Here is a 24,677-nt window from a genome sequence, read left to right on the forward strand (position 1 = left end):
CTAGTGTTCAGAACAAATTGTTCTTGCTCTCCTTCTTGCTTCTCTTCTTGTGTTTCAGACCTCAGGCCTCTGTAGTGGGAATATCCCCGGGTCTCCCAATGCAGTTCCATACTTTTGCAGATGTTTTTAGCAAGAAACAAACCAAGATGTTCCCAAGGTATTGTGCCATTAACCTGCTTCCTGGAACAATGCTGCCATGTGGAAGGACATACCCCTTGTCAGGCCATGAAACTAAGGCCATGTCCAAATATATTCAGGAAAATCCACTAAAAAGAAGGCTTTCTCTCATTTTGGAACGCACTACCTCAGCACATTCATCTCCAGCAAACAAAAAAAGAGTTCAAAGTTGCCTTAAAAACTTACCTTTTCAATATCACCTTCTCGCTGAAGCTTCCATTTTACTTCATGACATGCTTTTTCTTCCTCTGATTCAGTCTTTTTTTGCAAGTCTATTCTCACTTCTGTTACATCCAGTCCCTTTTTAGTAGTACATCTGCCTGGATAAATTATTGTCCATAACGTTTGTTTTCTTGTTTTATTTTTGTTTTCCTCTGTTTGTCATTATTAGGTCTGTCTTTTCATTGTACCTTACATATATTTTTATGAATACATTTATGCCTGTATTTTATACTTGTATCACTGTTACCTGCCCTGAACCTTGAAGGGTGTGGGATAGAAATCATCTATATAAATAAAAATGTAAAATAGTTTGGACGTAATTGATAATCTCAGAAACTACTGCACCAATTACTTTCAAATTTGGACACAATCTTGCTTTCACTTTCGGCAAGGTTCTTCTCTATCAAGATTACATAGATGTCACATGGTTACAGAGAAAAACATATTTTTACATGTGTGTGGGGAAAACAGCGAAATCTGTTGGACAGACATGCAATACACGCTATCTACCTTGGGAAATGAAGCTGCTGTACTGCGCATGCGCGGGCGGGAGCGCACGTCAGGCACAGCGGGACCAACATGGCACTGGGAGGAGCAGCAGCGGCGGACCGGCAGCGATATCAGGCGTGGTGGTGTCGGCCGGCCAAACTTCGACACCTGGGAGGAGCTGCGGCGGCGATCTGGTACGGCTCACGTGCACAACAGGGAGGGATCCTCAATGACCTTGCATCTTCGGGAGCGGGCTGTGCACAAGAGGGAGAGGGACCGGGGGCGGGGGATCAGCTGGGAGGGCATTGTGAGCGGGAGGGGATCTGAGTCAGGGAAGGAGATTCAGAGAGGGTGTGCTGTCTCTGACGAAAGGGTAGGGAGTAGGCGGGGAGAGGTGACAGTGATGGGAGGGAGAATGAAGGGGGCGGTGAGTGTCAGGGGAGAGACACAGAGGGGAGAGGTGAGTGTGACGGGTGAGAGTTGGAGTGGGGACAGGGGAGTGAAGGGGGGGTTAGTGACCAAAGGGGGAGGGGTGAGTGTGAGTGGAGACAGTTGGAGTGGGGACAGGGGAGGAAAGGGGGGGTGAGTGACCAAGGGGGAGGACGATGTATGACTGAGGTATATGAGCAAGGGGAAGGGGGAGGGGGGGGAAAGAACCTGACTCTGCCACTGCAACACGTGGTGGGCCACCGCGACACAGAGGGGAGAGGTGAGTGTGAGGGGAGAGAGTTGGAGTGGGGACAGGGGAGTGAAGGGGGGGTTAGTGACCAAAGGGGGAGGGGTGAGTGTGAGTGGAGACAGTTGGAGTGGGGACAGGGGAGGAAAGGGGGGGTGAGTGACCAAGGGGGAGGACGATGTGTGACTGAGGTATATGAGCAAGGGGAAGGGCGGGGGGGGGAAAGAACCTGACTCTGCCACTGCAACGCGTGGCAGGCCACCACTAGTTTTAAATAAATAAATATAAGTGATCTGATAGAGTAAATGTATCTGGAATCTTCAGTCCAGGAATCTTCTTTACGGATTTCTATTGGGTATATTTTCTTCCAGATTCTTGACACCCAGATATTTTCACATGGGGGCATGATTCCAAACTCTCCATATATCCAGGGATTAAGAAAACTTTTAAACTGATCTCCAGGGTTTTTTGGTGGCCTTCCCTGTGCAAGTATTGTAAGACTTATGTTTCGGCCTGTCCAATATGTGCTAGAACTAAGGTCATTTGTGTTAAACCTTCAGGAGAATGGCATCTGCTCCCAATTCCTTCTGTACTGTAGACTTACCTCTCCACAGACTTCATCACTGACCTTCTGATTTCCAATGACAGTACTGCCATCTTTATGGGAATGGACCATTTTTCCCAAGTGGTACACTTCAGTCCCATCTCTAAGCTGCCTTCACCTCTCAACAGGCCATTATCTTCATTAGGGAGGTGGTCCATTTGCATAGAATCCCAACTATTCTAAAATTAATTTGAGGCTTCCAATTTGTTGCCAGATTCTGAAGGGCATTTTGTAAAGATCTGGGTTTCAATATGAAATTTTTATCAGGATACCATCCTCAGAGAAATAGCCTTACAGAGAAGACTAACAAGATCTTGAGCAATTCCTTAGCTTCTTCTTCTCTGCTCATCAGAATGACTGGGCAGGATTATTCCCTTCGGCTGAATTTGCTCACAACAATCACATTAGCTAATCTATTGGGGTTTCTTTATTTTTCACAGATTACAACTGACATATTGTTTGTTTAACTGCTGCTGTTCCAGCTACTGAAGTTCCTGCAGCCAATGACTTGGTGCAACACTTAAAGAGTATTTGGGTACAGGTGCATAATAATTTGGAGAAAACTGTGATTGTGATCACAAAGTGTAGCAAGCATTTATGCATTGTTTTCTGTGGGATGTTTCTTGCATCTACTGCTGCAAGGAGTCTAGAAACTACAATACCTCTGCTTCCATTCCCTCTTGCTCATGGAAGCCCTCTAAGCCCTCTAAAATTTCCTCCAGAATATTAACTATAAGGATGGCCCCATCCAGGATTATGCTTCTGGATCTCAGATCCTGCTTAGAATCCTTGAAAGGCCTCAGAATTTGTACCATCTGTCTCATCACTACCGAATCATGATGCCTCAGGGAGCAATGCACACTATCTCTGTTTACACATACAGATATTGAAGGGGTATCTGCTGCTCTGCTAACCTCTGTAGCATCATATATGTGTAATTCCAGTGGGTGTTAACATCTTGAATTAGATGCTTGAGAACATTCCAAATCTTTCCTGCACCTCATAGAGAAGCTCTTCCACCTTCATGTTTCTATGGAAATACCCTGCTAATTTCCTACATCTATCAGGTTTTTCAGGAATGGATTCCTGTCATCAATGGGCCCCAGCATCAGGGTGTCCCTCACTTCCAGGAGCAATGTGTGCTAAGCAACAGATACCTGAAAGTCACCATCTTCTATTGCCTTTACCATATTTGCACCAAAGTCTGTCACAAAGTAACCTGCCTGAAGACTCCTGACTCTTCTGTATAGCAGCAAACCCTCCAGCATTTTTCTTATGGCTGATAGATTATTGATTGAAATATGGGGCAATGCATCAACTGGGTGTGCAGTAAAGCCCACATTCACCCTGATGCCTCAGTCAGATCCCACCAATGTACCATCAGGAACAGTTAAGAGTGCATAACATTCATGCTGGTCCAGGCATCTTTCTGCTCCTTTGCCTTAACCAATTGTGTCTGCATGTGACTACAGCACTGATTGTACAGAGTGGGGACCACAAAATGTAGTCCTGGAGGTCACTTTGTAATTGGGACTAATACATAGAAACATAGAAACATAGAAATGACGGCAGAAGAAGACCAATCGGCCCATCCAGTCTGCCCAGCAAGCTTCACACTTCTTTTTTCTCATACTTATCTGTTTCTCTTGGCTCTTAGTAACCTTTGGTTCTATTTCCCTTTCACCCCCACCATTAATGTAGAGAGCAGTGATGGAGCTGCATCCAAGTGAAATATCAAGCTTGATTAGTTAGGGGTAGTAACCGCCGCAATAAGCAAGCTACACCCATACTTATTTGTTTACCCAGACTATGTTATTCAGCCCTTATTGTTTGTTTTACTTCTCCCCTGCCGTTGAAGCAGAGAGCTATGCTGGATATGAGTGAAATATTAGTTTTTCTTTTCCCTTGCCGTTGAAGCAGAGAGCTATGCTGGATATGCGTGAAGTATGTTTTTCTTCTCCCTTGCTGTTGAAGCAGAGAGCTATGCTGTATATGCATTGAAAGTGAAGTATGCATTGAAAGCCACATTAACTATCAACAAATAGGGGTAGATTTTCATACAGGGCGCCCTCGCGTACTTTTGTAGGCACATCAGGCGCAAACAAAAGTACGCTGGATTTTAGTAGATATGCGCGGAGTCGCGCATATCTGCTAAAACCCTGGATCGGCGCGCGCAAGGCTACCGATTTCATGTAGCCGGCGTGCGCCGAGCCGTGCAGCCTACCTCCGTTCCCTCCGAGGCCGCTCCGAAATCGGAGCGGCCTCGGAGGGAATTCGCTAACGCCCTCCCCTCACCTTCCCCTCCCTTCCTCTACCTAACCCACCCCCCCGGCCCTGTCTAACCCCCCCCCCCCTACCTTTGTTGGGGGATTTACGCCTCCCAGAGGGAGAAGTAAATCCCCGCTCGCCAGCAGGCCGCTGGTGCGCTTAGACACGACCCGGGGGCGGTTCCGGAGGGCGCAGCCACGCCCCCGGACCGCCCCGGGCCGAAACCATGCCCCCGGGCCCGCCCCCAAAACGCCGCCGACATGCCCCGAAAACGCCGCTCCGATCGGCCCCGCCCCCGACATGCCCCCGACACGCCCCCCTCAGAAAACCCCGGGACTTACGCGAGTCCCGGGGCTCTGCGCGCGCCGGCAGGCCTATATAAAATAGGTGCACCGGCACGCAAGCCCTGCTTGCATAAATCCGGGCGGACTTACGCGAGCAGGGCTCTTAAAATCCACCCCATATTGAATAAGCCTAATAATTGGAAATACCTATAGCCTTTGAACTCTCCGTTAATTTTACATACTCTTACCCACCCCTGGTTTGTTTTTTTTTTAAATTTGGAGATGGCAGCCCTCCATCCTTCCGCTCCGTGAAGGTGGAACACCAATCACTGGCCACTGGCGTCCCGCTCCGTGAATGCCTCTGTGGCTATTGCCGCTCCGTGCAGTGTTTTGCTGCCTCCTCTTTATACACGTCCTCTAGACCTGATGGACCTTATCTGTTACTCTTGATTCTTAGTAACCTTTTGATTCTATTTCCCTTCTACCCCCACCATTAATGTAGAGAGCAGTGTTGGAACTGCCTCTAAGTGAAATATCTGAATTAATTAGTTAGGGGTAGTAACCGCCGCAATAAGCAAGCTATACCCATGTTTATTTGTTTACCAAGACTAAATAATTCAGACTTTGTTGGTTTTTTTCTGTATATAGATCTACTTTTCTTCATTCCCCCTGCCGTTGAAGCAGAGAGTTATGCTGGATATGCATTGAAAGTGAAGTATCTGACTTTCTCCCCTGCCGTTGAAGCAGAGAGTTATGCTGAATATGCATTGAAAGTTAACTATGAGACTTCCTCCCCTGCTGTTGAATCAGAGAGCTATGCTGGATATGCGTGATGTATCAGTCTTTCTCCCATGCCGTTGAAGCAGAGAGCTATTCTGGATATGCATTGAAAGTGAAGTATCTGATGTAGCAGATACTAGGGGTGTGCATTCGTTTTCACCGTATTTGTAATCCGCAACTTATTTTTAGCGATCCGCAAAATACGTTGGGAGGCGAAACGCATCGCGACTCCCAACGTATTCAACAGATTTTTGTTGAATACGGTGAACCTAAATAAACATTTAAACCCCCACCCTCCTGACCCCCCAAGACTTACCAAACTCCCTGGTGGTCCAGCGGGGAGTCAGGAAGCCATCCCTGCACTCGTTTGCAAATTCCTCACGGCGCCGATAGCCTGTGTCACAGGGGCTGCTGATGCCATTGGTCAGCCCAATGGCTGATGCCATTGGGCTGACCCAATGGCTGATGACCCAATGGTCAGGAGCCCAAGGCTCCTGACCCCCCCAAGTCTTGCCAATAATCCCTGGGGGTCCAGCGGGGGTCCGGGAGCGATTTCATTGTCGGCTGCCAGTAATCAAAATGGCGCCGATAGCCTTTGCCCATACTATGTCACAGAGGCTTTCGGCGCCATTGGTCAGCTCCAGTCACATGACAGGAGCACAAGATGGCGCCGATGGCCATGTGACAGGGGCTGACCAATGGCGCCGGTAGCCCCTGTGACATGGTAGTTCAGAGGCTATGCGGCACCATTTTAAAGAGCACGGCTTGCAGTAGCACGGGCACGGAGGGCAAATGGAACCCGGGACCCCGCTGGACCACCAGGGATGTACTTCGTAAGTCTTGGGGAGGGATCGGGATGGGGGGGGGGTAGTGTATGTATGTAAAAAAATGATTTTAAATGCTTGGGGTGGATTTTTTTTAAGCTTCCTTTGCCGTTTCGTTTTTTGGCCCGGTTTCGGGTTTCCTCATTTCGTTTTTCAAAAAAACGAAACGAGGAAACCCAAAATTTACCACGAAGTATCCGAGTCAAAAAACGACCCGGCAGAAAAAAACGAAGCACATCTCTACTAAAAAGGTCCTAAAAAGGTCCCTGTTTAATTTAAGTGCTGGACTTCTTTTTATTTCTGCCCCACCAAAGCTGCCAACCCCCCTTCTCTCTCTCTTTTGCTTACTAGGGATTTGGATATTACAAATGAATTTATTGATATAGTATCACTTACTTTATTGAGAACTGTTTTTCAAACTTATACAAATGCACACACACATAAACACATTGCACACAGACTTATACAGTATATGTGTGCTGTGCTGTGTGCAGACTAACTACACAAAAAAGTCTGTTAAGCACTAAATGAATGGCAGCCTGCTAAGACCTTCTCTTTAGTCTCTGAATGTGCTATGCTTATCCCATTTATGCCCAAATCTTACATAGTGAAGCAATATTGGTTTATCTTAAAGTTTGAAACACATGACATCAGAGGATCACTTGACTGAACAATTTTTTTAAATATTAGTCACGTCTACAAGATGGCGCTTCATTCCCATTTGGTAACAATGGGCACATATGGTACTATGTTCCCATTTGGGAACAACTCTGTTTTAATTATGAACTAATGACATTAAAATCATAGACTCAAGTATTTTAAGCAGTTTTGACCGAAAACTATCTAGTAACTACAGAAAACCATTTAATTAGCAGAGTTTGTTTGATCCAATGATCATTGGGTATGATACTGCTGTTTGCAATGTTACGCTTGGGCTGAGTTCAGGGGTAGTGAACACCACCCAAAGGGGTGGCTCCAGGTGGAGAGAGACAGGGATGGCTGGAAACCGTGGCTGGGTCAGGGCAGACAGCAAGAAGCAGTGTCTGGGTCTAGGCTGGGTCAGGGCAGGCGGCAGAGCAAGGCAGGTCAGAAGGCCCGTAGGCCACACACACACAGACGGCCCGTAGGCCAGACACCGTAAGCGGGGCAAGGCAGGTCAGAAGGCCCGTAGGCCACACACACACACAGAAGGCCCGTAGGCCACACACCGTAAGCGGGGCAAGGCAGGTCAGTAGGCCCGTAGGCCACACACACACACACACAGAAGGCCCGTAGGCCACACACCGTAAGCGGGGCAAGGCAGGTCAGTAGGCCCGTGGGCCACACACACACACAGAAGGCCCGTAGGCCACACACCGTAAGCGGGGCAAGGCAGGTCAGTAGGCCCGTAGGCCACACACACACAGAAGGCCCGTAGGCCACACACAGTAAGCAGGGCAGAGAGCCCGTAGGCCAAACACACACAGACAATAGAGCAGAGGGCCCGTAGGACCGCATGCACAGTAAGCAAGGCAGGGCAGGGCAGAAGGTCCGAAGACCATACACAGCACAAGGTAGAAGGCCCGAAGGCCGCGCAGGGCAAGGCAAGACAAGGTAGAAGGCCCGAAGGCCGCGCAAGGCAAGGCAAGGCAAGACCGAAGGCCCGAAGGCCACCAAGACTAGGCTAGACAAGACAAGGTAGAAGGCCCGAAGGCCGCGCAAGGCAAGGCAAGGTAGAAGGCCCGGAGGCCGCGCAAGGCAAGGCAAGGCAAGGCAAGACAGAAGGCCCAAAGGCCGCGCAAGGCAAGGCAAGACAGAAGGCCCAAAGGCCGCGCAAGGCAAGGCAAGACAGAAGGCCCAAAGGCCGCGCAAGGCAAGGCAAGACAGAAGGCCCAAAGGCCGCGCAAGGCAAGGCAAGACAGAAGGCCCAAAGGCCGCGCAAGGCAAGGCAAGACAGAAGGCCCAAAGGCCGCGCAAGGCAAGGCAAGACAGAAGGCCCAAAGGCCACGCAAGGCAAGGCAAGACAGAAGGCCCAAAGGCCGCGCAAGGCAAGGCAAGACAGAAGGCCCGAAGGCCGCACAAGGCAAGGCAAGACAGAAGGCCCAAGGGCAGGGTAGAAGGCCCAAAGGCCACGCAAGGCAGGCTAGAGCAGGGAGCCCAGGTGAGCTCGATGCCGAAGCACCGAGGCAACTGTCAGGCAGGGTTATAAGGGCACACCCAGAGCATAGAGTGGACAGAGGAGATGGACTGGGCCTGTCAGGAAAGCCAGCTCTAGAGGGACCCCTGGTGGTGAGGCGGTTGCACAGCAGCCACAGCCGTAACATGCAATGAAGATGAAGCAGAACCCTGCACTTGGTGCACACCAGGCGGGTGTTTTTCTTGCACATCCTACATCTTCCTTGTTTCTCTGATGGAGTAAGGTGATGATTATAACCATCAAACCTCACATCGCTGACTGGTCTACTGGAAGGTCCAGATTTCGATGGTGTGCGATGTTCTGAACGCTGAAGCAGGGTGCGAACAATGTGCCGACGAAACTCCAGGTGATCAAATTTACCTCCTACTTCAACATGAAGATGCCAAGCTGCAACAACTGCCATGTTGATGCCGTTGACAAATAGAGGCCACCACCATTTCTTTGAATGAAACACTGGACGGTAGTTTGCCATAAATCTGTCCAGTATGTCCACTCCTCCCATATGGGTATTGTATAAGCCAATTACCGCTGGCTGTAGAATGTCAACTGGACACTTTCTGGCTTTGCTCCACCTTCTTGCTTTTCCCAGTGGTTCTATGTTGTTGTAGTTTGAAGCTACAATAACACACTGGTTGTTGTGCCATTTCACAGCCAAGACATGTCCGTCGCATGCGGCGTCAAAGCAGCCTCTCTTCTTCTTTTTCATTTGGCTTGTCTCCATCAATGAGCACTCTGCTTCACCTATTTTCGCAAACAGTTCCAGTGGCCTTAATGTTTTGCTTTTGCAGTGCCAGAAGAAGATCATATGAGGTGAAGAAGTTATCAAAGAATACCTCATGGCATAATGAATTTTCTATGCAGCTCAGTAATGATGTCACAACACGAAGACCTAGCCCAAAACTTTGATTCTGACCATCCTGTTCGCAGTTGGTCTTTCCACAATAAACATCAACATTGAAAGGATAACCTTTTGATGAGGCCAGAACCCAGAGTTTATAGCCGAAGCGAATCGGCTTGCCTCGAATAAACATTTTCGCAGAATGGTGTCCATAATATGGGACCATCTCTTTGTCAATACTCAGAGGCTCACTGAATACTCCAAACTGATGCAGGCAACCATTCAGTGCATCAAGGAAAGCACGAACTTTGTACAGTTTATCATTTTGATTAATCTTGTCATTGCCTGCAAGATGTATGTATTTCTTTATGTCCATGAAACGGTTATGAGTCATATCCTTTAGTATAGCTACAGTTCCAGGCACTTCATTTGGCAGAGCCGAAGGCAGTAGATCATCTTCGTCAATCACTTCTTCATCAGACACATTATCAACTTTATTTGGAGGTAGCAACACTATGTCTCTTATGTCATCACTTTCTACAGCTTCGTCAATAACGTTGGCTAAACGTTCATATTCTTCTAAGAATTCACCATCTTCACAACTTTGATACTCATCTAAAATGAATGTTAATGCTTCTGCACTGGAAAGTTGTTTCTTAGACATTCTGTAAAGATATAACATCATATTGAATATTAAATCACTTAAATATAAGGATGTTCCCAAATGGGAACATAGTCACAGTTGTGCCCATTGTTCATATTTGGGAACATCACTGAATCCATGCAATTTACATATCTATAAACATTTTCAATTTTAAAATAAATAACATCAAAATGATAACTAAACACTTTTGTATAGTTTTCCAGCAACATTTGTAAAAAATATTTTATTCTTACCTGCAGAGGAACTTTTAAACCAAAAACACACGTGGCTGTTGTAAAAGGTCAACTTTTAAGATGGCTTCCGCAAACAGAGTGACTAAATATACCTCAAATGATACCAATGGATGCAAAAACTATTTAAAAACAAAGAATTAGAGTCAATATGGGAATATCTTACTTATCACAAAAATATTAATGTGAAATTTCAATGCTCCCAAATGTGGGCATTGGGCACTAAAGGGTTATTTCATTGGTGTCCAGACAAACAGAGATGAAAAAAAAATCATTAGCACTGGTGTAATTGCAATCTTCACACTGTATTGAAGCCTGACCATCCCCCAGTGTAGAGAAAAATCACAATCTGCAGCAGTGTACTTCTTCTCTTTCTGGCACAGAGAACAGCAGAAAAAGCTTTTTAACAGTGCCAAATCCTAAAGTTATTAAGCATTTTTTAAACTTTTTAAGAGCCTCTAGTAGCATGTCATTCTGTGTGAAGAGCTAAAGAGGAAATATAGAGCTTCTTGTACATGCTCAAACTTTACAATGGGAAGATGTCAGCGTGCCTCGATCCAGATAGCAACTATAAGCTATTTAAACAGATGCTGCACTGTGATTTGTCTCTGGCTAGTCTCCTTGACAACTTGTCCTGCCTTGGTTCTGACAAGGCTCTGACAAGGTGTTAATGTCACACAGGCAAAAGCTAATGACTTAAAAGTTTATATAAAGTTAAATACTTTCATCTTCTGCAGCAAGTTGTTTTGCTGGGTTTTTTTTCTCAGCAGTAGGCAGCCATAAACTTCAATGGGCCATATACATAAAAGGGATGAAGATTATTTGTACTATTCAAGGGACCCATCCATTTGTTTCAAAGGGCCACAAATGAAATAAAATGTGTTATGTTTTACCCGTTTGTTTCTAATGAATATGCATCCCTAACAGTTCGAATAACTGAGTTTAAAAATGGTTTAAAGAAGTTCCTGGAGGAAATGTCCATAAATCGTTATTTGCCATGCAACCTTGACAAAGCTACTACTTATTCCTGGTTGTGAGCAAGAAACATTGGATCTGTTCTCTGGAATCCAGCCAAGTATTTTTTATCTGGATTGGTGATTGCCTAAGACAGGATACTGGGCTTGATGGATCTTTGGTCTGATCCAATATATCATCTCTTCTGTTCTTATGTCCTTATTCAATACAGTGATGTCAAAAATATTGAGAAACAAATGGTGAATGTTTTGAACTTCAATCAAAGGGATTACAAACATATATACAATTATAGGATGAAAGGAAGAGGTTCTATTAGAAAGAGCTAATGGCACTTCCATCTACAGTGATGTGGTATACAAACCTCTGACACAGATGGAAGAAATAGATATCCAAAATATGAAAAAAAGGGGAGGTAGTGTGGTTGGATTTTATCTTGTCAGGTATGGATTAGAAAATGTTATCTGCATAAGTGGTTAGTAGAAAAATCCTGGACTCCCTTCAAGGCTATCTTCATTAACAAATGGTAATAGAGCTCATAAAGAAAAAGGTAATAATTATCTAATTCTGATACTGAAAGTGTTTCTAATATGTATATGCATTTGTTCCACCCAAAAGGGTAAAACACAAAAAAATGAATTTGCAAACCCACAAGATCTTGGTTTTAGCAGCATTAAGTTTAAGTATATTCAAAGTAGTCAAATTTAAAACCTTCTCTAGACAAAGTTTCAGCTTGGGGATAGCCAGTTGTAAATCATGAACAAACCTAAAATATCTCATTCCAAGTTTCTGTAACAAGGAAGACAGTGGACAAGCAATACAGGTGAGAGTATGGACCTCTGAAAAGCACCATACTTGAAAAAAAAAAAAGGAGGGAAGAGATGATCACTAAAATAACCATATGGGTCTAGTTGGTTAAAAATGAACTGAACCAGTTAAAAGCTGAATTGTCAGTCCCCAGTTTTGACAGCTGGTCTAACAAAATTTTATGGCAGAGCTAAAATAAAAGGCAGCAGCAAAATCAAGGAGGATTAAAAGAGAATAAGTGCCTTTATCTAGCTTGCATATTCAAGTGGCCAAAAAGGAAAGTGACAATAATGTGAATTCCATACTGTAATGCAACCTGAAGCCAGATTGAAAAGGATCAAGGGCATTATTTAAATAAAAAAAATTCAAATAGCTGGTTATAGACAGATTTTCAATGAGTTTTTGTAAAAAAGGAAAACTAAAAATAGGTCTATAGTTTTATGTTTTGGAAGAATCCAACAGGATTTTTTTTTAAGCAAGGAAGAAACCAGCATTTGCTTCAGTCAGTCTGGTAGTAGACCTTTCTTTAAGAAATAATTTATGATCACAGTTAAAGGTTTAAGCAGATTTACCTTTGCTGACTTCATTATCATGGACTTACAAGGTTCTAAAGGACAAGTAGTAATTTTTATATCTATTGATAAATGTTCTAAATGGTCAATATCAAGCTCAAATAATGAAACAAGCCAGGGATCATTTGGACTACAAACCTTAACAAACAAAGGACTGACAACCTCAAGGCCATTTCCAACAGTGTCAGTTTTTGGTTGAAAATAAGAAGCAAACTCATTATAGGATGGGATGATAGTGCAAACATTTTTTTCATAATTTTCAACAAAATATTGGCATCCTTATTTATTTATTTGCAGAGATTTGCATGTCACTTATACACAGCTCTAGGCAGCTTACACTAAAAAAACAGAGAAGAAAACCATAACACAATAAATAATACATTTAATACAGCTGTATCATTTAAAACAATCACTTGTACCCACTTCTAGTAGTCAAATGCCCAATGAGAAAGATCTGGGGCAGATTTTCAAAGCCTACGCACATAAATCCAGGCGGAATTATGAGCGTAGGGGGGGGGGGTATGCGCGCCAGGTCTATTTTCAAAAGGCCCGGTGGCGCGTATAAAGCCCCAGGACGTGCATATGTCCCGGGGCTCGAAAAAAAGGGGTGGGGCGGGGGTCCGAAGCAAAGTTCCCTCTGAGGCCGCTCTGATTTTGGAGCAGCCTTGGAGGGAAAGGGGGAAAGCCATCGGGGCTCCCCTAGGGCTCGGCGCATGCAAGGTGCATTAGTGTGCACCCCCTTGTGTGTGCCGGACCCGGATTTTATAACATGTGCGTGGCTGCACGCGCATGTTATAAAATCGGACGTAGATTTGTGCGTGCCGGGTTGCGCGCACAAATCTACGCCTGCGTGTAGCTATTAAAACCCGGCCCTATATATTTAGTAACTTTTAAAAAAAATGTCATGCATTCGTTAATTCTAAGGGTCATAGGTAAAGATCTCCGGAGAATAGGGCTGGCAACAAAGAAAAGTCTCTCTCAAGATTCAGCCATGCGAACCTGCCACATTGATGTCATGTCTAACAGACCTCTCTGTGAGGATCATAGCATATAAATGGGGTTATCAATTTAATGTAACTGGTTGATCCATTGAAGAGAGGGATATGCATCACAATCCCTATGATATGATAGATGATAGGTAAGATAGGGGAGAAATAGACATTTGAATCTGTCAATGATTTTAATATTGTGTAACTCAGGGGGTCATTTTTCAAAGTGATCGCATGCGAAAAGTCCCTTTTCGCGTGCAATCACTAAAAAGGGGCGGCGTCAAGACCGGAACAGGAAGAGTCGAGGTGGCACTGGGGCAGATGTAAAGACAGTGTGGACGGCGAAAAGGTAAGGAGCCTTTTCGCTGCCTATTTCGCGCCCAATAGCACCACCTTTTATGTTGGCGCTATTGGGTGCAAAAGCCGGCAGCAATCACACCGCAAAGGTGCGATCGCTGCTGGCTTTCGCAGGCCTGCTCCCCACTTCACCCCCCCCCCCCGCGTGATTCACGCCGCCGCAGTGTCTTAGAAAATCTAGGCCTCAGTGTCTTAAAAGTATTTATTAAGCTAAATAATTTCTTCCTCTGCAACAAGGATCAATGAAGCTGTTCCTTGAAATCTTTGGGCTAGATTCAGCAAACTATCACATGGCACATTTTATGGTAATAGCCTATTTATCACAATGTGCACTATCTTAGCATTTTGCAGAAGTATTATCGCAGAGTGCAATAATTGTTTAACACTTTGCAGTAATACCATAATTATTGTAGTTCCTACAACCACTGGGGGGGGGGGGGGTGGAGAGGGAGGAAAAGAGAAAGAGAGAGAAAGAGACTAGCTATAAGACCCTTCTAGTAGTTAGGTATTTATAATCTCTATAGGAGGCCTACCAAGTAGCTCATGGTGAGGTTTAGGTAGTAGTATAGGGGTTAGGGGCCCCTTTGACATGCAGAGTGAGAAGTACTAACAGAAGAGTTCACTCTTGTGAAGATTTGATGTCCTTCAGAGTGAGGAAATTCACACAAAGATGAGATTTGTACAATGTTCTCTCAACCTAGCTTGATGTTACCCAGGTAGAGATCACAAATTGTGTTATGGGCATATTGCACAGTTAAGTGAAAAAGGTATAGTTATTTGTGCTTTTAAAACTGTGTGATAGGGCTTTGCAAACTGTGACGTCAGCCCACTTTGACAAAACTCCTCCCCCTTTTCAAAATTAGCATTGCACCACGTGTAATGGTACTTAAAGCATGCAAAAAGGCCATAATGCAAGTTAAAAAATAACCCCCTTTGTTGGTTACAAAGAAATGAAATTGGCAGATGTTCCTTTAAAATTTAATAGACGTGTTTTTCACATTTATTGATGACGTTTATTACCTACTGTCTTCCCAGCATGGGGACTGCTTTGACTGGAAGCCAGTGCTGTATTATTTTCTAGTCTGTATTGACTCAAATGGACATTATTGGAAAAAAGAAGATACTAGAATTTATTATAAGTAACCTTCCATGAAATACAGTTATAAATTCATAATAACCTATTGTAGGCTTTTGCATTGGAACTTGGGTTAGTTATATCGGACTGGAGCCAAGGAAGGGCAAAGGATTAAATACTAATGAGCATTTTTAATTACATACAAAAGGTAGCTGTCTTAGTTGTTAAGAACACAGAGAGAAAGAAGAGAAATATCCATAAAGTGGTACCTAATTGCAGCCTTCAGCAGACTGCTTATAATAAAGGAAAGCAGTTTCAGTGGCTAAACATTTTCATTTAGTCATTATCTGAAGAAAAGTATATTTTCAACAACACTGAGGCAAATAACTGTTATTTTGTAGCAATGGAAGGGAAAGTGATTTGCAGATATTCCCTGGTTTTGGTTTTCTTTCAAGCTATATGAACAGTATTAAGAAAATTATTAGATTAATTTAGACAAAGGACATTTTGGAAGATTTGTTGTGATTTTATTTAGAGAGGGAATATTATTATTTCTTTTTGTGAGATTGTGAGCATTTATTTCTGGGAAGAATGTTCATCCTGGATCCCATGGGTGCTGGAAACAATTCTTCCCCATCATCAGCAGCTGCTTTGTCAATCTTCTGCTCAGCATAGATTCAAAGATCATGTGAGATTTAACTGAGAACTATGCTAATATTCTAGCCAAAATTTAGGTGAGGATTTTGAAATCTTTCTTGAACTGAACTGAGATTCAGGGCTAGGCTATTAGTTTTCTGTTACAAAAAGCTGATTTTCTTAATTTTGCAATGCTAATAAATTTTTCTTTTACAGTAATGCCAAGTGCTTCTGTTTTCAATTGAGTATAAGAATTCAACTGTGTTATGTAAGTGTGCATGTTTGCATTACTTGTAATAATAATATGTAATGTTTTTATTTTATGGTATATTGTCTTTATTTTATGCTCCTGTCTTCCCATCCCTGGGAGAGGCTTTAGTTTTTTGGGTGTGTTTCACATGCCCATTTTAAATCACACAAGTCAAAGGTGGAGTTATCTATGTGGCCACCTTCCATCGGTGGTGGGGGTTTATAAATACAGTTCAGTCAGAAAGTATTCAGACCTATTCAATTTTTCCACATTTTGTTATGTTACAGACTTATTCTAAAATAATATGCATTTTTCCTTCCCCATGCTACATACAATGCCCCATAAAGAGAAAAAGAAATCAAGTCTGTAGAAATTTGTGCAACTTAATTTAAAGAAAAATAAACTGAAAGATTACATTTACATAAGTATTCAGACCCTTTGCTGTGACACTCAAAGTTGAGCTGAGGTGCATCCTGTTTCCACTGCTTATCTTTGACATCTTTCTCCAATTTGATTGGAGCCCACCTGTTGTAAATTCAATTGCTTGGACATGATTTGATGTCTATATAAGGTCCCACAGCTGACAGAGCTTGTCAAAGCAAAATCAAAGCCATGATGTTGAAGGAATAGTTTGTAGAATTTTGGGACAGGATTGTGTCGAGGCACAGATATGGGTAAGAGTACAAAAAATTGCTGCAGTATTCAAGGTCCCAAAGAACACAGTAGGGGTGTGCATTCGTTTTGAACTTAAATATAAAACGCTACTTTTTTTTTTTTTTAACTTAAAAAAGTGATGAGGCGAAAACGATCGGATTTCCAAGTTATTCAACATAGCTATGTTGAATACGTTGGAAATCGCGATTGTTGATCCAAAATAAAAATTTAAACCCCTCACCTTCCTTAATCCCCCCCCAAAGACTTACCACAACTCCCTGGTGGTCCAGCGAGGAGTCAGGACGCCATTTCTGAACTCCTTTGCGAGGAGCACGTGACGTTGGCGCCACGTCGGAGTGACGCGGCGTCACGTGATTCCCCGCGGGTTCGCTCCGGGACCCTCGTTCGACCCAAAAGGAACTTTTGGCCAGCTTGGGGGTGTCAGGAGGCCCCCCCAAGCTGGCCAAAAGTTCCTTTTGGGTCGAACGAGGGTCCCGGAGCGAACCCGCGGGGAATCACGTGACGCCGCTTCACTCCGACGTGGCGCCGACGTCACGTGATTCCCCGCGGGTTCGCTCCGGGACCCTCGTTCGACCCAAAAGGAACTTTTGGCCAGCTTGGGGGTGTCAGGAGGCCCCCCCAAGCTGGCCAAAAGTTCCTTTTGGGTCAAACGAGGGTCCCGGAGCGAACCCGTGGGGAATCACGTGACGCCGCGTCACTCCGACGTGGCGCCGACGTCACGTGATTCCCCGCGGGTTCGCTCCGGGATCCTCGTTCGACCCAAAAGGAACTTTTGGCCAGCTTGGGGGTGTCAGGAGGCCCCCCCAAGCTGGCCAAAAGTTCCTTTTGGGTCGAACGAGGGTCCCGGAGCGAACCCGCGGGAAATCACGTGACGCCGCGTCACTCCGACGTGGCGCCGACGTCACGTGATTCCCCGCGGGTTCGCTCCGGGACCCTCGTTCGACCCAAAATAAACTTTTGGCCAGCTTGGGGGTGTCAGGAGGCCCCCCCAAGCTGGCCAAAAGTTCCTTTTGGGTCGAACGAGGGTCCCGGAGCGAACGCGCGGGGAATCACGTGACGCTGTGTCACTCCGACGTGACGCCAACGTCACGTGCTCCTTGCAAAGGAGTTCAGAAATGGCGTCCTGACCCCGCTGGACCACCAGGGAGTTTTGGTAAGTCTTGGGGGGGGGGGGGATTAAGGAGGGTGAGGGGTTTAAATTTTTATTTGCACATATGGACATAGACTCAACTTATGGAATTCTCCATATGTCCATATTGACCGCAAATGACCCCCCCTTTCGACTTATGGTCTTATGAACATAAACTTTTGGTCTGCACATCCCTAGAACACAGTGACCTTTACCATTCTTAAATGGAAGAAGTTTGGAATCACCAGGACTCTTTCTAGAGCTGGCCGCCCACTCAAACTGAACAATCAGGAGAGAAGAGCCTTGGTCAGGGAGGTAAAAAAAGAACCTGATGGTCACTCTGACAGAGCTCCAATTGACCCCTGTGGGATGGGAGAACCTTCCATATGGACAAACATCTCTGCAGAACTCCACCAATCAGGCCTTTATAGAAGAGTGGCCAGACTGAAGCCATTCCTCAATAAAAGTCAAATAACAGACCACATGGAGTTTACCAAAAGGCACTTACAGGACTCTCAGAGCATGAGAAACAAGATTTTATGGTCTGATGAATCCAAGATTGAACTCTTTGACTTGAATGCCAAATGTCATGCCTGGAGGAAACAAGGCACTGCTTATCACCTAGAAAATACCATCCTTACAGTGAAGCATGGTATTGGCAGCTTCATGCTGTGGGGATATTTGTCATTTGCAAAAACTGAAAGACTAGTCAGGATCAAGGAAAAGATGAATGGAGCAAAGTACAGAGAAATCCTCAGTGAAAACCTGCTCCAGAATGTTCTGGACCTCAGACTGGGGTGATGATTCACATTCCAACAACGACATTAGGCACATAGCTAAGACAACACAGGAGTGGCTTTGGGACATGTCTATTAATGTCCTTGAGTGGTCCAGCAAGAGCTGGACTTGAACCTGATTGAATATTTCTGGAGAGACCTGAAAATAGCTGTGCTTCCACCCTCCCCATCCAACATGTCAGAGCTTGAGAGGATCTACAGAGAAGAATGGTAGAAAATCCCCAAATCCAGGTGTGCCAAGATTATAGCATTGTACCCCAAAAGACTTGAGGCTATAATTGCTTCAAAAAGTGTCTCAACAAACCACTGAGTAAAGGGTCAAAATACTTATGTAAATGTAATATTTCAGCTGTTTTTTTTAATAATTTGCACAAATGTCTACAAATCTGATTTTCCTTTGTCATGAGGAGATATTGTGTGTAGATTGAGGAGGGGAAAATGCATATTATCCATTTTAGAATAAGGTTGTTACATAACAAAATATGGAAAAAGTAAATGGGCATGAATAATGCACTGTACAGTGTACACAAGAACAAGGAGAGGCTCTGAGGGGGTAGACTGAGGAGAAATGTCTAGAAATATTTTTTCACAGAAAATGTGGTGGAAGCATGAAGTACCCTCTTAGTATGGGTGGCAGCAGCTAAAAATTAATGGAGTTGAAGAGGGCAGGGATAAGTACTGCTGCTGAAAATAGAAGGAGCAGAAACATTGACCTAGTAACATATTTTGTGTTCCTAGCAGTGTATGAAATAGTAGTAATACAGACATCCATGTGGTTGAATTTTCTGACAGGCTGCAATGGTAGAATCGACAAGCAGGCAGGTGCTCATGTAACAGGGTCTGTCTGTCAAGGGACCTAGGAGGCCAGAACTTTGGGCAACTGTCACACTAGTTTTGCTAGCTACTTAGATTATTAAGGAGCCTTGTGTTAGGCATGGGAAAGGTGGATGCTGTACGGAAGAAATTGCAGATCTTGTATTTACGTCTACCCTAGATGATGGAGTACAAAAGAGGAAGACAATAAAGAACTTTCCTGAATAAGGAGATGTCTTGTAGATGGTCCCATTCTGTAACTGGTAGCTGGGATGTATCCTTACGGGCGGATTTTAAAATCCCTGCTCACGTAAATCCGCCCGGATTTATGCGAGCAGGGCCTTGCACGCCGGCGCGCCTATTTTCCATAGGCCGCCAGGGCGCACAGAACCCCGGGACGCGCGTAGGTCCCAGCGTTTTTGGAAGGGGGCGTGTCGGGGGCGGGGTCAAACGACGCGGCGTTTTGGGGGCAGGGTGCGGCGTTTCGGGGGCGGGACCGGGGGCGAGGCCACGCCCTCCGGAACCGCCCCTGGGTCGGGTCTCGGCGCGCCAGCAGGCCACTGGCACGCGTGGATTTACGTCTCCCTCCGGGAGGCATAAATCCGTGGATAAAGGTAAGGGGGGGTTAGATAGGGCCGGGGGGGTGGGTTAGGTAGGGGAAGGGAGGGGAAGGTGAGGGGAGGGCGAAAGAAAGTTCCCTCCGAGGCCGCTCCGATTTCGGAGTGGCCTCGGAGGGAACGGAGACAGGTTGCGTGGCTCGGCGCGCGCCGGCTGCCCAAAATCGGCAGCCTTGCGCGCGCCGATCCAGGATTTTAGAAAATACGAGCGGCTACAGCGCCTGCTGCACTGTGCAGCGGCTACAGCGCCTGCTGCACAAACAAAAGTACGCGAACGCGCTTTTTTTAAAAATCTACCCCTTAGCAATGTGGACAGAATATCAAGGGAGACTGGGTGGGCTGGACAGTCTTTTTCTACCATAATTTACTATGCTACTATGTTCATATTCTGTAGTAATAGTCAGTAAATTCCTGCATAATCTGTTGCTGTGAAGTGAGTTCTCTATTAAGTCGTAAATCACTGCGATGTAATTCTGTTGTCTCTGGAGTCTGAAGTTCAATGGTGGTAATTTACTGGATTTGCCACTATATTGGTAAAAGTGTTTTTTATTCCACTGAAGTGTATATTCCATCTTCTAATTCACTGAGGAATTATATTGATTCTTAAGGGATATGTGACATATACATTTTGATTCTCTGTGCTGTTCCAAACATGGTTTTGGACAAATTAGAACCTCTCACCTTCAAAGTGAGTTGCTTCCGTATTTTTCTCTTTCTTTTTAATAACTGAGTTAACACAATGATTTACCCTCTTAGATAAATGTTCAGAATATCTCAACTGATAATGATTGACAGGCCATTAATGTAAAATTTTAACAAAAATAATGCAATTTGATTAATACACCCTAAACTTGTATTAAGAATTCATGAATGTAATTACCACTTGGGGAATCATATTGGAAATAGAAACAGAGATAGAGTTATGAAAATGGGTGAAAGATTTGAGAAGAAAAGAATAGGGTAAATGTTAAGTCTAGCACACAGAAGCATATTGTGTGATATTTTCTAGCAAGGATCCTCTTCTTATAATTACAGATTCAATTTTGTCAGGCCTGAGACATTCAGGTTGTGGAAGATGCCCTTACTTTCAACGACAGGAGTAGTCTCAGCAGTTCAGTGGTGGAAATAGAAATTCTTGTATTCAAGCCAGGATTTGTAAGGTTTAAGTTTATAAAACAGGTAAGGCAAGGAAATATTTGGGGCTCTGCTTTGAATTTCCACTCCTCAGAAATCCAGCAAGAACAGGGTAGGCAGAAGGCACGTGCAGAGTCAACAAATCTGTTTCGGTTCATTTATTTGTTTCATAGGTCACAGTAATTTGTTTGGCTTGTTTCAAACAATGAAAACATTTTTATTTATTTGCTTTATTAGTTTTTTCATTTTGCATTGCAGTCAATAGGAGAAGCAATGTTGCCTATTTTGGGTTCCTGAGTTGGGCTTTTCTAATCATTTCTAATTCACCAGAAGGGTGAAAACAAGCCAACACATCAAGCCAATGTCAAAGTGGTACCTAAAGTGGCATGAAGAGCCCAGGGATCTGCAATGGAGCAAAACATTAGTAGCAGAGGCAGGAGTTCTCCAAGTCACCATCAGAGGAGCAAAGCAACAGGAAGAGCAGCTAGAACTCCCCAAGGCTCCAAAAGTGTGGCAGAGGGCACCTACCAATAGAGGTGGGTATTTGGGAGAAACAAAATCGTAAATGAGACAAAATTATCAACTAAGTTTAACGACCTTTTCAAAATGGAAACATTTAAATTCCAATTAAATTTTATCAGAATTTCATTGTTTTGCAAATCTGGTGGTAAAAAAATGTCACTCATTGGGCCAAGGCCCTAAGCAGAGGCATCAACTAGGTAACAGGCCAAGACTGAAAGAAGGGGCTCTGACCTATGCCCAAATGTGACTGCAGTGCCTCAGCCAAGGCCAAGGCTCAAGGCCAGAGCCTCGCCTAAGCATGGGCTGTGGCCTGACACGGAGGCCATAGCCTTTGCCAAAGCATAATGCTGGGGTCTCAGCCTAGGCCCTGGCCTGACGCCGAAGCCTCAGCTAAGACTCAAAAGCCCAGGCCCCCAAAATTTTTTAGATTTCCTGATCTGACGTCCTAGCCCAGTAAAGAGGCTGGTCAAGACACCTGGGTCTCAGACAAGGCCAAGGCCCAGGACTAGGCCAGACACAGGGGCCTGGTCTGGAGACCAGATCTCAATGCCTGGGCCTCAGCTTAGTTCAGGGCCTAGTCTCAAACCCAATGCCAGATCCTGACCCAGAGGCCAGGTTCCAACTTTTGGGTTCTTGAACCAGACCCAGACCTGAAGCTGAGGCTCAGCCCAGAGGTTGGGTCCCAATTCCTGAGCCTCAGATTAGGCCAAGGTCCAGACTCACACCTGACACCAGGACCCATTCTGGAGACCGAGTCCAAATGCCTGGGCCTCAGCCCGGACCCAGGACCAATGCTGGGACTCAACCCAGAGGCTGGGGCCTGATGCTGGGGCCTTGGCCTAGGCAAGTGCCGAGGCCTGACTCCAGGCCCCCACAAAAAGGCTAGCTTCTGATGCCTATGCCTCAGTTCAGGGCCAGGCCTAACACCGGGGCCCAGCCCCGAGGATGAACCTGTTGCCAGGGCCTCAGCCCAGGGACAGGCCCAGGCCCAGAGCCCAGGCCTCATAATTCCTCTTCAGCTATTTTTATGTCTTCTTGAAAAGATACCATCTGCTGGGGACATGTCGGAGTAAGTGAACTTTGGCTCATCCTTCCCAGTAGAGGGTGCCAATTTGATGTACAGTAGTACAATTAACTTCTGCTGGGGAATATATGCTGAAGTTAATTTACTCCAGCACGTCTCCAGCTGACATCATCATTTCAAGATGAAGAAAGAAGACAGAAGACTTCTGAAGAGGACCTCTGAGGCCTGAACTCCAGAACTGGGCCTGATCCTGGGCCAAGTCACCAGCATCGAGACCTGGCCTCAGGTCTGGTTTCAGGCTGAGGCTTAGGTATCACAACCTTGTCTCCAGGACAGGCCCCAGTGTCAAGACTGGGTCCAGGTCGTGGCCTAGACCAAGGCCCCAGCATTGGGATCAGGTCTCAAAGCCGGGGCCTTCCATAGGGCTAAGGTTGAGATCATTTCCTACTGCTGCCTAGAGCTATGCAAGGCTGAGGGTTTATATGAAATTCATGGGTAAACCCCCAAAAAATGAAACAGAAAAAAATCAAAATCTTTAATTCTACACATCCCTACCAACAAGAGTGGCACGAATACCCCCCCCCCCCCCCCCCCCCCCACACACACACACACCCAAGGTTGTACGAAAGAGGAAAAGTGGCACCAAGTATGGCATGAACACCTAAATGCACCATGAATGGGGATCAAAACATCAAAAGAAGCAGAAACTTCCCCTCACTCCAAGCCAGTGAGAGACACAAAGCAGCCACCCAGATAGTGGCAAAATTGCCCCTAGGTTCCAAATGAGGGGCAAAGGGCACTAACCAAATTGGAACAAAGCCCTAATCAAGGACAAGACAGAGGAAATCCCTGGAGGAGGCTTGATGTCATTTCTGAAAGGCATCAGGTGAAGAGGTTGGCTATTCAGGCTTGGAGTTGGTTTCCACTGGAGGCTAAGATGCTGCTGGCTAGAGATAACAAATGTTCTTTAGCTACTTGCTGTTTAATAACCTGTTGTGGACAAGAGAAAAAATATATTTTTTACTTTTGCATGGGGGGAACCCATGCCCCTGAAAATGCCTCCTGGACGTGCCCCCTGGCATGACACAGACTTTTTGTCATACATTTGCGGGCATGGTTTAAAGCTCACTGGAGGAAGGGCTGTCCAAGCCCCAGTGCAACTCAGTCAAGAGCAGAGCTGAGAAAGCCTGACTTCTTTTAAAAAGAAAACAATGTTTGTTTTTCTTCTGTAGCCATAGCCAGCAGCAATGGGCCACAGGAGAGCCCTGCATTAGTGTGCTTGGGTTGCAAGGAAAACTCAGAAGGCAGCCACTGGTGAAAACATTAAAAAACAATTGTTTGGGGCAAAATTGGTTATAGGATGCCCAATAATACATGCCCCCATCTCATGTGCTAGGAAGTTTCAGCATATTGTTTTGTGAACAGTGACTGTCCCTGAACAAGGCTTCCGGTATACTCAGGAATCCAGTCCAGATTTTACCTGCAGCTCACTATTCTACCTTCAACTCATTGTTCTTCCCGCACCCAAGCACTCTGGATGGAGGGAGAGGATATTCTATCAATTACAGTAACCCAATGGTATAGCCTCCTATGCACATGGTAGTGAAATACCCAGCACAGGAACACCAGGGGTGTAAAATGACCAGTCACCACAGCTACTTAAAAAAATGTTAAATTTCCTAGAAGTGGCTGGCACCTGTGTCATGGAAAGGGACCAAGATTTGTAAGGACTTTTTATTTATTTTTTTTTTTTGAGAATATGTTTATTAGTTTTATATGACAGTATAAAACAGTGTAGCAATCTCCAGACATTTCCTCCTCAACAAATATAATTCAGATAAACGAGTGGATTATCCAAATTGAAAGAGTACATACATATATAGGCAAAGATATATGCCAAAAGATAAATATGTGTGACGTATGTCCATCATATTTTGCTTATGGTTATTGTTTTCATGGTGATGAAACACATTCTGTCCTTAACACTAACAAGAACAGATATCCCAAAATGGAATATAGAATACCAATTACAGAGAAGATTAAGTACAGTAAAAGATCAGGTGAAATAACTTCGTT

The sequence above is a fragment of the Rhinatrema bivittatum genome, chromosome 1 (assembly GCF_901001135.1).
Source record: "Rhinatrema bivittatum chromosome 1, aRhiBiv1.1, whole genome shotgun sequence".
In the NCBI taxonomy this organism is placed as follows: domain Eukaryota; kingdom Metazoa; phylum Chordata; class Amphibia; order Gymnophiona; family Rhinatrematidae; genus Rhinatrema; species Rhinatrema bivittatum.